The sequence below is a fragment of the Seriola lalandi genome, unplaced genomic scaffold, assembly GCF_002814215.2.
Source record: "Seriola lalandi dorsalis isolate HSWRI2012SDOR001 ecotype SW California unplaced genomic scaffold, Sedor1 jcf7180002054264, whole genome shotgun sequence".
Classification (NCBI taxonomy): Eukaryota; Metazoa; Chordata; class Actinopteri; order Carangiformes; family Carangidae; genus Seriola; species Seriola lalandi.
This window is the reverse complement of record NW_019524817.1, coordinates 57526-72818: the sequence shown is the minus strand read 5'-3', so window position 1 is coordinate 72818 and position 15293 is coordinate 57526.

The following is a 15293-nucleotide window of genomic DNA, read 5'->3' as shown; positions in this document are numbered from 1 at the left end:
GCCTTAAAACAAACAGGTCCAAGTGCAATGCATGAAAACTCAGGTTTATTTGTTTGTTTACAATTATATATATTTTTTTTTTTTCTCTCATGATGACGTTAAACCAAATCACAGTGTTTCAGCATTTAAATGACATCATTCATGTTACTGCCTTTCGGTATCTTTGAGTGATATGACTCATACACTGATTGACTCGAGGCCTAAATTATCATCTATCTGTGACTACGTTTTTTCAGTCTAAAAATATCTAACTGCTGTATATCCCTGCTGTTTCCACACAGAAAGGATATTTTTTATTACTGCCATTCAAACATATTTCAGCCCAGAAATAAAGAACACTACAGCATATCGTATTTTATATCTTGTAAACACTATAAAGTTGATGTCATGTCATGCACAGGAAAACATGTCAGACAGTTACAAACACTTTATTATCTACAGAGGATGTGACAGCAAATAATTTATTGTAGACCAAAGAATAAACTGAAGGAAGTTTGCGTGGGCAGTGGCAAAACTTGATTATTTAATTCTAATTCCACTTCCACAAACAGTCGTAAAGCACAGACAGCAATACACAGCCTGTTCATCAGGGACCGGGAACCTGAGTATAAACAGAACAACGTGCCAGGGCCCACAACAGTTTCTAAACAATGTTTAAGCCGCCAGAGATACCGCACCTTCTGCTGTCACATGGAAGCCTCGTGACTGTGATATCCAATATTTTCATTCATGGTTATTGTCTCACGTTTTTTAATATGTGGATGGACTCAAAAAAAAAAAAAAAGTATTTATATTGTATATGAAAGTAGGCATTTTCCTTGCTTATCTTATTAAATCTTCTTATGTGACCTTCATGATGTTATACGGTGTTATATAGCCCTCAAATGGCAAGTTGTGATGCATTGCACAAATATGGCATATTCAACCTGACATGCCCTTTAAAGCAGCCTGATTCTAAATGTCTCCAGCAGGCACTTACAGTACAGACTGTTTAAGTCGTGAATATGAGAGCACTCCTTTGATTTGTGGAATTTTTTATGGTCTTATTCAGAGAATTTACACTATACTGAAACAAACTTATGACTGTGAAACTTATGTGTTGTCCAGTTTATGTCCTTAAACTGCTCCATATCTTAATATATATATGAATTATTGACCGTTTCTGAGGGAGTATGAATATTGTTTTGGCTGTGATGTTGCTGCAATTCATTCTTTACATCGTGCCGTCTCTCCCCTTTATGCACAATGAGCTTCATTGATGAGATGTGCTATTTAGTGCGCACAATCTAAATCAGTCCCAAGGTTATGATTTAATTAAAAGAAACTCTTACCGTGATGGCAATTTAAAACACAGAGCTAACTTGAATTACGACTGTGGCTGCCAAATTAACAAAGGGCCTTTTAATAGACTTTTTCTTTGCTTTGATCACTTTTCTTCCCACACAGTTACCAGAGGAGCCTTTGTACTTCTAAAGAGCTCACATGCTGTAATCTTATTTTGCTATGTTTAGGCTTGAATAGATTTTTCAATTCTAATCACCTATCAAAAGATAAAAATAAATTCTACCAATGTCTGTTTGATGTTTAAAATACCTTACTTTTTGTCATCACAGTCGTTGAAACGATTGTGCAGTGAAATCCAGGATAAAGTCAAAGAGCATGTTTTATAAATGAGGTCCCAGTGTTTCCTTACATAATGCCCAGGAACAGAGGGACAGTGGACATTAGACAGGAGCTCTTTACAGGGCCACTGGACTGTGTCTGCTAAGTGCTTTCAGAGAGACAGCGGCAGGATGACTAGCACACATATACAAGCGTACACACAGATATATATCTGTACACAGGTACACGTGCATGCACCCATTCCTGCCCCCTTTGAACCCACCCTCCTCCACCCACTCGCCCCCTTCTCCTCCTCTACACATACACAAACCAGAGACATCCACCATCCATCTACACGGCACACTCTCCTTATATAATCCTCACCACTAGAGATCATTACAGAGGCTTTAAATCTCCAATCCGTCACTTTAACAGGATCTCGAGCCCCTGCCACTTTGTTTAGGGGTAAGCTGAGGGATGTGGCACAAAAATCTTGGATGCTGGTGCTGTGGGTCGTGCCAGGAAAGTTGCTCTCACGACTTTACTCCCACAGTGCAGTTCAACACATTACAACCCCCGAGAAAGAACAAAGAGACGGAAACGTGACGGGTAAGCCCTCACCACTGGACTTAATTTAATTACAAAATCCCATCAGACAAATCAGGGTGAGATTCTTTTCGTGTGGCATTTTGTTCCTCCAATTGTTCGGTTGCAGCAGTTGACAGGAAACAGGGGGAGAGAGAGGTGGAAGACGTAGATCCTTTAAAGAAATGATTGCATTTCTCCATTTTCAAAGGGATGGTTTGATACTTCAGTACCGGACGTATCAGTAAAATGTTCAAAGACGACCTGTTTCTTTCAAAATATTTCTCAAAAAGTAATTTCAAAAAGCAAAGACATTAGCTAGTCATTTCCCTTCTCTGTAATTTCACAGTTAAGTCTGTCAGCATCAGCAGTTAGTCATTGGACTTTGGATGTAGCCATAAGCCGGAGCAGCATCAATAATTCTTCCCCTGCAGGGTGATGGAAGTAAGACTGCAAGAGACAGACAGATGGTCAGATGAGTCAGCTGCCTCTTCAGCAGGGAAACGCTGAATGTCAGGAGGAACTGGGAGAACTATTAATGAGGTCTGTGTGGAGTTGAACCTGAACTCGGAGATGAAGGTGAAACGAGTCCACACACACACACACACACACACACACACACACACACACACACATTATATATTCATACAAATTCATTTCCAAACATTTGTAAAGCCTTGAGGACAAAGTCAGAGTCACTTGAATAAAACAACACTGTAACACATTGTGTTACATTCAATTTGCATATATTTTGTATGAATATGTAACAGATAATATTATGTGTAGGACAAATGAATGACTGAGTCTCGTGCTGCAATCTGCTCCAGTTTATGTTGCTCACTTCTGAATCACTGGGACACAATATATCGACCATCAGCAAAGACAGAGCAGCACCACAGTCCGACTCTGACTCCACTGACAGTCACTGGTGTACACCTTTACCCTGTGTCTGCTCATCCAGCAGATGGTGTGTGTGCGTGTGTGTGTATGTGTGTGTGCGTGTGTGTGTGTGTGGGAGGTTAAAGGGGTGGAGATGCGCGGGTTTATATGCATGGATGCATACACAAGCATGTGCTGTCATCTGTCTGTGTGTGTGTGTGTGTGTGCTACTAGTGGCACATAATTATTCTTACTCCATAGTCTTGTTTGGTTTTGCATTCATAACATTGTTTCACCATGAATATTTTACACATTTACATTCCATTTCAACTTCAAATTTCCCCTGATCATACATTATTAACAGGAGCGAAGTCTGCAGCATTCAGCCGTGTTCATTTGTAAGACATTGTATAAAGAGTGTGCTCTTTTTGTTTGACACCAAAAGATGAGGGAAAGTAAATCATCATGCGGGGTGACAAGGTAAAGCCAGAGCCTGAATGTGGGTGTCGGTGGAAGTGGTGAAGAAATCAAAGAACAACAAAACTAAGAATGAACCTTTAAAAACCTGTGAAGAGGAAAATAGAGTGAGACTAACACTTCACTGCCACTTGTATTTTTGTATTTAAATCCAATTAAATCCAACCATTAACACATGAGCTCTGTGTGTTCTTACAAACAATTTCACCCAGTGAATAGTGTCAGAAAATAGGCCAGCTTTGTGAAAAAGCAATTTCTTCTACCATGCAAATTTACTTCAAGCCAAAATGCATTTAATAAAGGCGAATTTCAAACCAGTGGAGAGTGTAATTTTCCCCTTTCTTTTCTTTCTCTCTACAGACACACAAAAAGACTATGTTTGACCCCTGCTCTGTGAATGTGAACGGTTACTGTGAAAAGTGGGTTTTAGCTGCCAAATCAATATCAGCTTCACGGATACGGGATTCATGGATTGGCCATTTTAATGTGTTAGCCACGTGCTAACCACGGTGCTAACGCGGTGCTGGTGAGCCCGGTCTGTCTGCTGTACTCCCCTCTTTAGTCGATATTCCAGTGATACCTGTCATCCTGAGCAGAGACAGATGAAGATAAGAGAAAAGATTTTTAATGAAAATGAAATACAGACAACTAGGGGACAATTAGGGGACATTGACAATGCAATTAAACCCTTACTTTTTAATTGGAAGGCTGGACCTTAGAGAGAAGGATTCAAGAAGGAAGAGGAAGAGATGAGTGAGATGAAATAAGAATCTATCGCACATTATGTTCTGTAGAAACATCCATTTTTGTTTAGCATCTATCAAAAGATAAAATACCCACAGGATAAAGAATAAATCATTTTCTCCGCCTAAACAACCACTTGCACCGTCTGCTTCACCCTGCAGGAGGGACGAGACAGCCGGGAGGAAAGGGATGATGAATAGGAAGTGGTGCAGAGAGGGGACGACGGGATCATGAAATCAAAAGGTGGATCAACTTTGACCTTCAGTGAGACAGCTGCAGGGAAAACCTGGTTTTCATGGCATACTAACAACAGAATAAGGCAGTCTGTCAACTCTTTCAGTCAGACATTATGATAACACTTTGATATTGGTCCAGTTTTATACGAATATTTGTAGGACTTGTCGTCTTGGAAGAAGTTCTTTCCTGACCCACAAAGTCAAAGAGATATTCTTATCCAAACAATCTTTATTTACTGAAACTTAAACACATTAATATAAGCTGTACCCTCAGTTTACTTTGGAAAAATATATTGTTTGGATTGACTGAGTGTAACAGAAATTCTTGCTTTCCTGTTTGCTTAATTTATGTATTATTTTGAGTGAGGTTCTTGAGGGAGGTCTCTGTGATCAGTATTATTTATTTTTATTATTTATTATTTATTATCTATATGTGAACTTCTGATGTGATTTGGCACTAATAGATAAAAAGTTATTTTCCTCATAATTTTACATTGATATAAATCAAAATTTAACACATGAATGTACTTTTATAGTGAAATTAACTGTTAAAACATACAATATGACACCTGTAAGAGTCACAAGGTTTTTATTTATTTCTATTCTCTTTTCTTTAATCATATTAGTGCCCCTGTATATTTATATTCACAAGTTGTATAGACAAGTTGTTTGTTATTTGATGTATGCTGCTGTTTTAATAAATGTAATGCATAATAATTTAGAAAATACATCCTCATGTAATAAAAAGTACATAAATGTAGTTACGTTTTCTAATGTGTTTATGAATTAATGTCTATAAAATTCTTTTCATGCCTCAAAATGACAAAAAAACAGGTGGTTAAATTCAGTTAATGTTTCTACAGGTTCATGTAAAGCAGAAATAGCGGCGGAAAGGAGCAGGGCAGGAAGGACGGATTGAGGTGACAGAAGATCACGAGGTACAGGAGATGAAGATGAAGATGAGAAAGATGAGCAGAAAGGCTGATGGATGCAAAATGTGTTTCCTCCATCCTGCCGTCCAACTCCGGGGCTGGTCCTCGCAAGACATGGAAATCTCTGCTGAGCACATATTGAGTATGAGCCTCGTTAATTAGCTTTCAACCACTGTGCTTCAACATGATAAAGTAGGTTCTGATGGCACGCATGGATGGAGCATGCAAGGGGCAGGATGAAGAGGGAGAGAGAGAGAGAGAGAGAGAGAGAGAGAGAGAGAGAGAGAGAGAGAGAGAGAGCTGTACACAAGGGAAAAGAGAGAAAGAGAAGCTGAGTAATTTTGAACTTGTAAGCACAAGCTTTTTCTTTTTTTTGTTATTACTTAGAATAAAAATCCTGAATTTCTAATGAACCTGACTTCAGGGATACAGAAGCAGGGAGAGCGATGAAGAGGAGGAAAGTGAAGCAGATGAGTAAGGTTGAGCTGCATGGATGGATGGGTGCACGGTTGGGTGAGGGGTAAAAGAGGAAATTGAAGAGACATTATGGGTATGTCAGAGGGAACAAATGAGCAGGAGGAAGAGGAGGGAAGCACGATGATAAAACCACGAGGCAGGGGTGTGAAGGGCAAAGACAGATGGTCAGATAACAACGCTGGGAAGTGTGCGGCGTAGATGAGGATTGACTGTTTACGCTGCTATCTGTTTGCATATCTTACAACCATCATCATGAGTAATCCTGCGACGCAGAGTTGTTTTTCTTGTCAGTGTATTAGATACGCTGTGCAATCTAAAAACATTAATTTGATGTATTATGTTTTGTCTGGAGTTCAGCCGGCAGTCACATGAAGAATCAGTGAATCATAAAATGACAGATAATACTTCTTGAAGAGTAAAAATAACACATTATTCTCTTCTTGGCTTCATCCTCACTTTTTGTCTCCCTGCATCAACAGTCATACACAGCAGCTTCTGTGCTTAGTGACTTCTGTGAATCCCTTATATCTCTTAGGTCTGGATGTTCTTAAAGGTCCCGTATTTAGTTTGATATCTGTAGGAAGATACATCTGTGGTATAAAGCAAGTCCTCCAACCTCAACAACCATAAAGGCAGTTTATTTCAACCCTTTGATACGACCCACAGGAAGTATCTCCTGAAATAGTGCCACTCTAGCAGCTGAGAGCGGCATACCTACCTCCGTTGCCATGGTAACTATAATAACGGTCGTGGCTCGGTTAGGCACAAAAACTACTTGGTTAGATTCAGGAAAAGATCGTGACCGCAACGTTGGACGATGCATGTTGTCATGGTTACAATCATAACAACCTGGTTGACCATCTAAACTGCTACAGCCTGTCTCGCTCTTTGCACTGCATCACGGCGCTTTTCCTTTTTCTCCTGTCATAATTACGGCCCCTAGATGTCGCCTATCAACAAAACGTAATTATGGGTCACAATAAGCTGCTGCACAAACGACCTATGGGTTCGTGTTTTACAGGAGGACAGTCTCGAATAAAATATAGCAGATTTCAGGTGAGCGCTCAGAGAAACCAAATCCTGCATGGATGGTCGGTGACTCCTTTGTTGTGACATCACAAAGTTACTGAAATCCTGACGGCTTGTTTTAAGGCTCAGTTTCTGAATACAGGCTGTGTGCTTTTCTCTGTGGACGAGCGTGTTGATACTTTCACAGTATTAATATAGAAGCTAGACCTGATCTATAATCAAACAACACATGGAAGTCTACCTTTATGCTATATGGGACCTTTAAAGCACTGGCTGGTTCTCTTTACTGATTTAACAGCCTCTGTGACTGACGATCAAACTCAGAATGTGAATGAACAAGACATCATCGGGTTAATCAATGGCTTCACCCGTTCACAAACATACAATATAGTATATTAAACTAAATAGAGTTAGGTCAGCCTTAGGTTTCCTTTTAGACTGACTGGATAAGAGATGCACTTACACCCACAGACTGCCTCTTTGCACTAAGTGGGAGACATTATAGCTTTCGGTAAATCTTCTGATTTACAATTACAACTCTATAAAGGGTTAAATTAGTTTGTAACACAACTCAAGGGCAGAAACGTGAGGTTGAATACTGTCAGAATTGGTGAGTTAATGGCCCACGATAATGACAATAATAATGACTATGACATAAAAATTTATGGAAAGTAACAAACTAACATTTGTTGCTGTATAAATAGTGTCATGTCTTTCTCAAGGGACTCTTCACAGAGCTGCCATTGCATAACACAGCTGCTGCTAATAAACTTCATCACTTCAATAAATTGATCTATGCCAGTTAATGAGCAACAAAAATTGACAATAGTCAGAATCACCGTCAATGCTCGCTAATTGGTACATTTACCGCAAGTCAGGCTTACCCATCATTAATTTTACGAGATGCAGCTGCATTTGCTGCGCTGTGACTCTGTGAAAAGGGTCTGTTAGTGTGGAGGAGCACAAGTGTACTGACAAATCAAGTCAGTGTTATTTATAAACCCAGAAATCACAAGTTTGTCTCAGAGGGCTTTTTATTGAGCTGACTACCAGAAAGGATCTGGCTGCTTTTCACAGTCTGTTTGGGGGAATTTTCTAGGGAGCTGATGTCACAGTCACATTGTGAGAGATGGAAGGTCAAGCACTGAGCCATAACAGACAGCTCCAGATGGAGACCGCCAGAATAACAAATCTAAATGAATAGTTATTGAGCTATGGTTTTGATGGGCAGAGCTGGTCACGTCATCAAATCTGCCTCAAGGTAAGGTTTATTCACCTCAAGTGATGGTCTTTATGTCACATGTCATATTATACACATGTAATATGTAATATTTCTCTATAAAAGCAGCCAATGGAGAAAATAAGGGTCTAAATGTTTAACGTTAAAATTATTTTTTGGAAGCAGTAGGGATAATCTTCTATGAAATCCTCAGACTTGTGTGTAATAGAGAGCAGAGTCAATCAGCATTTTTAGACACAGGTTTGGCTCGGCTTCATCAGACCTCCCACCGTTTGTCTGTCTGTGACGGGAGGTTGTCATCTCACTAATCAGCTTATCACCTGTGAGAGCAAAGGGGTGCAGACTTAAGGCGAGGGGTGGGGGTGCACCTGGAGGACACAGGAAGATTTGTAGATTATGTAATACCTCACAGTCAACCCATAACAGGTTTTATGCAATTATCTCAAAAAATTTCAATATTTTACATGCATGACACTGACAACAATGAAGGTTTATTGTGAATGAAAACAACCAGGCGTTAAATAATATTGATATGATTTCGACACTATCACTACATATAGACTTTTGTAGCTGCAGGTTAATTTGATAAATGATTGCATTAAAAGATTAAAAACAATATTCACTTGTATAATAATTGCTGATATTTGGGATACGGCTGAAGTCATGCAGCAGTGCACCGTAGAACCCGCTGGCAGCAATGACAGGCATTCATCAACTGTATTATTAGGGGGAAACCCACTTCGGAGTGAGACTGGCTGCTTAGAGAGGTTATTTAATCATAGTTTGAACAGACGCAGATATTGCCTGGTTGATATGCAGGCCAGAGTCCATTATCAGTTTAATGAAGCTATAGCGGAGTAAAAAGACAGGGCCATGATTGATGACACCAAGAACGAACAGCCAGAATTCGAACATGTTATTAGTTATTCATGATTTCTTGGAGTCATTTTGAATCATGTCTCCTTTTTCTCTCCTGCTCTCTTTCTCTTTTTTTGCTGCTTCTCTGACATGTATTTGTGTGTGTGTGTGTGTGTGTGTGTGTGTGTGTGTATTTGAGCTGTATGTGTGCTTATTACGCTCCACAGGCTCAAGCCCATATTCTGCTGACATAGACATGAGAGAAGGAGATATTAGGGAGGAACGTGAAAGGAAATGATAATGCATGAGCTGAATTTACACATTAAAAAACCTGACTTGCACGTGCTGTTACGGAAGAGGGGGTTGCAGAAGAGAGACACGGGAGGAGAGGAAGGCTTCGGGTGTGAAGAACAAGAAGAACAAAGGAAGATAATGAAGCTAATGAAGAGGTGAAGAGGGAAAGAAAATGAGAGAAGACGGAGCTGGAATAGAAAGATGTGACAAGATATAAAATGACTGAAATGTATAATATATAACACCTAATTTAGCTCCATCTATTTATAGCCATAATGTAAAACACATTAATTTCTGACAACAGTGAATGGATGTATCATACAAAGCACTGCATTAAAGTTCCTCGCATCGATGAAACCCCTAAAAACTAATTTAACAAGAAAGAAATCCCTTCATGAACTTAAAATGACCAGGATTTAACTCTACACCTGTGCTTTGTTTAGCATCCCTGGGTCTATGGATATGCAGCGGCAACACAACTGCTAGTGGCAATATAGGAATAATTCAGGCACACGTGTTCGAACTGGAAATTGATGCCGAAGACGAAGAAGAAGAGCTAATTGTGCAAGGTCGCCTCTCACACCTACAGCGACCCGAGGGGAATGAGAGGGTGTGGCTTATGGAGGATTTCTGTTGTGCGTCATCAGCTGTGCCCGCACTTAGCGTTGCGTCACAAACCACTGCTCCTGTCAACTTCTTTTATAATCAAAAACGTTTTGTTCACAGTTTACCATTAGCTGTTGAACTGACCTGAAACCCAACACTTACATTTAAAAGTGTAATCCTCGGGCTCTCTGTCGGCATCGTTTGCCACCGTATTATTTTTATTACCGGCGTGCAGTGAATCTTGGGATAGGTCGGGCCAGGAAGGATCCACCTGTTAGAGCCTCCATTGCCCAGGAAAAGATTTCACACATTTGAAGGAGCCTTGGAAATGGGACAGCCTGGTCGCACCACTGTGACGCAGCGAAGGAGCATCAGTGATCTGCTGTGGCCAAACGATATGGAAAAGCCCCACCCCACAAATTGACAGGATTTGTCTCCTTAGGTCTGAATCCGATTCTTTGAGACTCATTGGTTCACTGCAGTTCCAAGATGGAAAAATACTCCACGCCATGGCTTGACTGCTTATTTCACTCGGACATGTTAACAAGGTTGATTTCCATTGGAGGGGTCTTTAATATAATGGTTTATTCATTCATTCGTTCGTTCACCAGATTGCTTATCCTTGTGGGGTCGCGGGGGTGCTGGAGCCAATCCCAGCTGATATTGGACGAGGGCGGGGTGCAACCTGGGCAGGTCGCCAATCTATCACAGGGCTGACATATAGAGACAAACAAACACTCACATTCACACCTTATATTGGTGATTTAGAGTCACCAGTTCACTGGACTGTGGGAGGAAGCCAAAGGAAACGCAGTGGCGCCTCACAGCAAGAGGGTTGTGGGTGGTTTATATATCTTCAAAATTGCCCTTTCAAGCCTACAACTTCAACAATCTGGCATGAATACAGGCTTGTTTACTTCCAATTAAGTGAGATGACTCATCAAAAAACAACCCACAACACTCACAATATACGCACATTTAATATGTCATTGTCGGGTGCAAGGAGTCGCTCAAAAGTCACACAGAGAGATGGCGAGTCAAGCAGACGTTTTGAGGTTAGCATCAGTTTACAACTTAGATCCGATGTATCATAGCTCATGTAGCTTCAGTGCAGAAAAAAGCCCTTTATTTCCTTTGAATTATTCATGTGCTGCTATGTAGCTAACACTTTGAAAACTCACTCCAACCTAATGGGAATACTCATACAGTATGTACAGTCGCTGTCTCGCAGACAGAGACGAGAGACAGAGAGAAAGATTTTGAAAGCCTTTTTTACATGAAAACTAGCATGCAGGATTTATATATATTTATAATACATTTATGACTCCATATTAATTCAATAAATTAGATACACAGCACAGTTTTCAGGATGTGTGATGTGTGTGTGTGTGTGTGTGTGTGTGCATCAGCGTGTTCAAAGGATTTGGAGCAGCAGGCAGCAGTTTTTATTTCTGGTGTGCAGTCTCAGAGGAAAATCCAAACCTCGCTTTGTTTTTTTTTTAACGGTCCACATCCATTACAGCTGCTCACTCAGGGTCAGCCACATGAGAGAGCACTGATATCCACTCCAGCAGCATTTGATAGTGTTTGCATTCGTGTCTGCATCTGCACGAGCCAGATATTGTGTCTTTACAGTAGCTACTCTGCGTGTGTTCACTGCCACATAGAGATCTGAGTGGATATCAGTGATTTTGAGGGTATCAACATTTTCCAGTCAACACAGTCTCTATCCTGTGACATGCTCCGCTCGGCTTATGCTATTTTTGGCTGATGTGCTATTCTGAGTGATACCTCCCCACAAGATAATGGTGCTGTATAATTGTGCGGCATGTATAACGATGGGCTGGGGTTGGGGTGCTGTTCGTCACCATGGTGATTAATTCTGTCACTGGAAATTAGAAGAGATGTGTGGAAAAGAGAGATAACAAGATGATGATTACGTACTCTTGTGCAGACACACACACACACACACGGTATACAAAGGTGTTTGAATAATGAGCAAACGTACAAAAGATAAGGACACACATCACATTAATGGTCCAGCCTTGGTATGCACGCTTAATTACAGATGACATGTATGTGTGTGTGTGTATTTGTGCCAATTAGGATATATTGTGCGTAACTTAAGCTTCAGCAAAGATAAATTGTCTCATCCATCACAACTCTATTAATCCTATTAAATCATATAAATTTGATTTCATGTTTTCTAATAGATTAGATGACAAACAGGGATACAGAATGTTTGCACAAATACTAAGTCAAAAACCTCTAAATATCTATGTATGTCTGAATTTTAACCATTGATTCAATCATTTGTTGGTTTGCTCGTTATACGCTTTGTGCCCTCCATTTGTCCTCCCAGGGATTGTCCCACAATGTGAGCATTAAGTAACTGGCCCAGTACGACCGCCCACTAATGGCTTTCCTGCCAAGACTGTCGAGATTTACAGACTCCGCTGGGCTTATGGGAGCTGCTCAAAACAAAAGAACCCTGACAGCCGCTAACAGTTTTGAGAATGCTGCAGCGGCTTTCACGTGTGTGTACGGGTCCCTTTACTACATCTGTGCTGAATCCGAGGGAAGAGGTAGTGGCAGAGACAAAGAACAAGAGAGACAATCAATGGTTAATGGCTTTCCCACAGGGCCGTCACTTACTGCGACTCACGGTATAAAAGTGGAGATCCACAGGGGAGCAGCTATTTGGAAACCTCAGACTTCATTTACTAACAAAGCAGTGGAAGCAGCTCTGCTTCGCTTAAGTGAAACAAAAGTCACAATGATGAGCATCTGACAAGAGCAGTCTAAAATAATGTTCCCATAATTACAGAAGCCTTCCACTCAGCATTGTCTATTGCGGCCTTTGCTGTGAACTCAATGACAGTCTGCCAAGCATGCGGAAAGAAAATTATTAGTTTTTATCAATATCAATGAACGTATCAATGTATTTTAGGTTAATTCAACAGGCCAGAGTAGTTAATGAGAAAGCCAACTATCATTTAGGACTAAATAATTATTGTTTTCATTATTAATCTGTTGATTATTTCACAATTAATCGTTTGATCTAAGTACGCTGCCTTGGTTTGGATGATGTCGCTCAAAAGTGGTTTCATGCATTATTGTCAGATGTAACCAGATGCCTGTGCTTGGTCCATTGTAATTTACCTTCTACATAAACAATATTATTACTCCACCGATTAATAATGTCACTTTTATATAGATGACTCAATGTGGCTCTTCTCCAACTCAAAATGTGTCTAGATTACGATCTGCTTTAAACGTTATGTGAAATTGTTCATTTTTAAACCACAAGAACTGGCACAGAATCTAAAGATACATTTCTTATATCAGAATAAATGCTTTTCTCTTGAGGTGGGAAAACCATTTAGCAATTTTGTGAAAAATAGTGAACGGTTCAGTACCCAAAGATGTTAAATGTACTATCACATTAGACAGCACAGACAGCAAATCCTCACGACTGGAAAACTGGAACTAGGCAATGAATTGTAAATAAAATGACAAATAACCAATCAAGTAATAAAATGTATGCATTAAAGCTTTTTGCTGATGTGAACATTTAACAGACTACACTTTATTTTTATGGCACTGAAAAGCAATCTGTGTCTTTGTGAACCTCAAACTTTAAGCCACTGCATGGTTCTGTATCAAAAGTCCATGAAGGCTCAATTAAAGATTCATAAATATAAACAAACATATGGGGATATAAATACAGTGCATAAAACCCCATGTTAACGATATGAGGGAACATCCCATCAATAATCCAGTGAGGTGAATTTCATAGCTTTTGAGCTGAAAACATGAATATTCTTTGGGGTCGATATAAAGAAATAAACTGTCATCTCAACCTGACAAAGATCGATTGGTTTAGAGGCGTGTCCAATCAGAGCTGTGTTCAGGATACTTAACTTTTCAAGATGAGACAGATGAGAATCATTGATCATCAATGTCAGTGTAGGGGAGGAGTCAAGACACACATGAACACCCATAAATGTACCTGCACACACACACACACGCACACACACACACACACGCGCACACACACACACACACACACTCACACACACACGCACACGCGCGCACACACACTTGCACCATGAGGACAATACTGATAAAGCATTGAAATTCAGGTCCAGTAAGCAATCCATCTATTCCGCCTTCCACCCCCTGATCAATTCATTCATTCCCTGTGCCACTCACTCTTTACTCCATTGGTCCACATGTTCATTCAACCAAGTCTTCAGTAATGTGATTTCTTCAGGCTCCACACAGACCACACTTTTCCTCCTCCCTTTTCCTTCCATCTCTCCATCCCTTTGTCAGTCCCTCTAATAACAAGGAGCTAAAACTGTTTCCTGGACTTCGTATATTTGCCATGTGGTTAACCACCTTTTAAATGTGATACATGCACAAATCTTCATGGTTTTGTCCATGTTGGTCACTGTTGAATTACATGAACTACTCACTTGACAATTTAAACGACTACACATACCTGATCACGATACCAAACCCCTCTGTTTGCCTCACCATCTACGGCCGCTACATTTCTCCATCAATCCTGTGCACGTGCACACACACACACACACACTGGAGAAGCACGAGCCATCATCTCATTTGCTAATTGTTTGTACCAACAGGCGTGAGCTGTCTGTCACACCACACTCCCTGTGAGTGCTTGGGGACGTCCATGCATGTGTGATTGCATATGTGTGTGTGTGTGTGTGTATATGTAATACTGATGGAGCAGGGTGTGGTGCTGGTATGCTTGTTTTTCATTGACACATCTGTCGGACGAGTGGTGTTTCAAGCTGTCTTCTCTCCTTGTGGTATTAAAAAGAAAATCCCCAGGCAATATTGGCCTGCATGGGGACGTAAAAACAACATACATGAACAACAGACGGACGCTACCGGCTACTGCCTTGAGACGACTGATTCAGTTAGTAGGCTACGTGATTTTTTTTTTTTTTACACCAATCAAAATAAGGTTGTATTAAGTCCAGCCAGTCAGTTTGAAAGTGTTAGCAGTTTCTAATCCAGTTTTTTGTATATATTTGGGCTGGCAGTGGTTGGACACTAATTCGTCTTAATTTTGCAAAAAGATTCCAGTGAAGTCTCATGTAGCTGTGTTTTATCATGAGAAACACTAATCCTTTCTGAGTGTAAGGGCCAGATATGACCTTCCACCTTTGACCCATGACCCATGATATGAAGCCTAAAAGCTGGAGCTTTATAATGCATACACTTCATAGGGAAAGCTTTGCACTGTAATTACAATATGATGAGAAAATATTGTACAGACTAAAATATGCTATAAACACT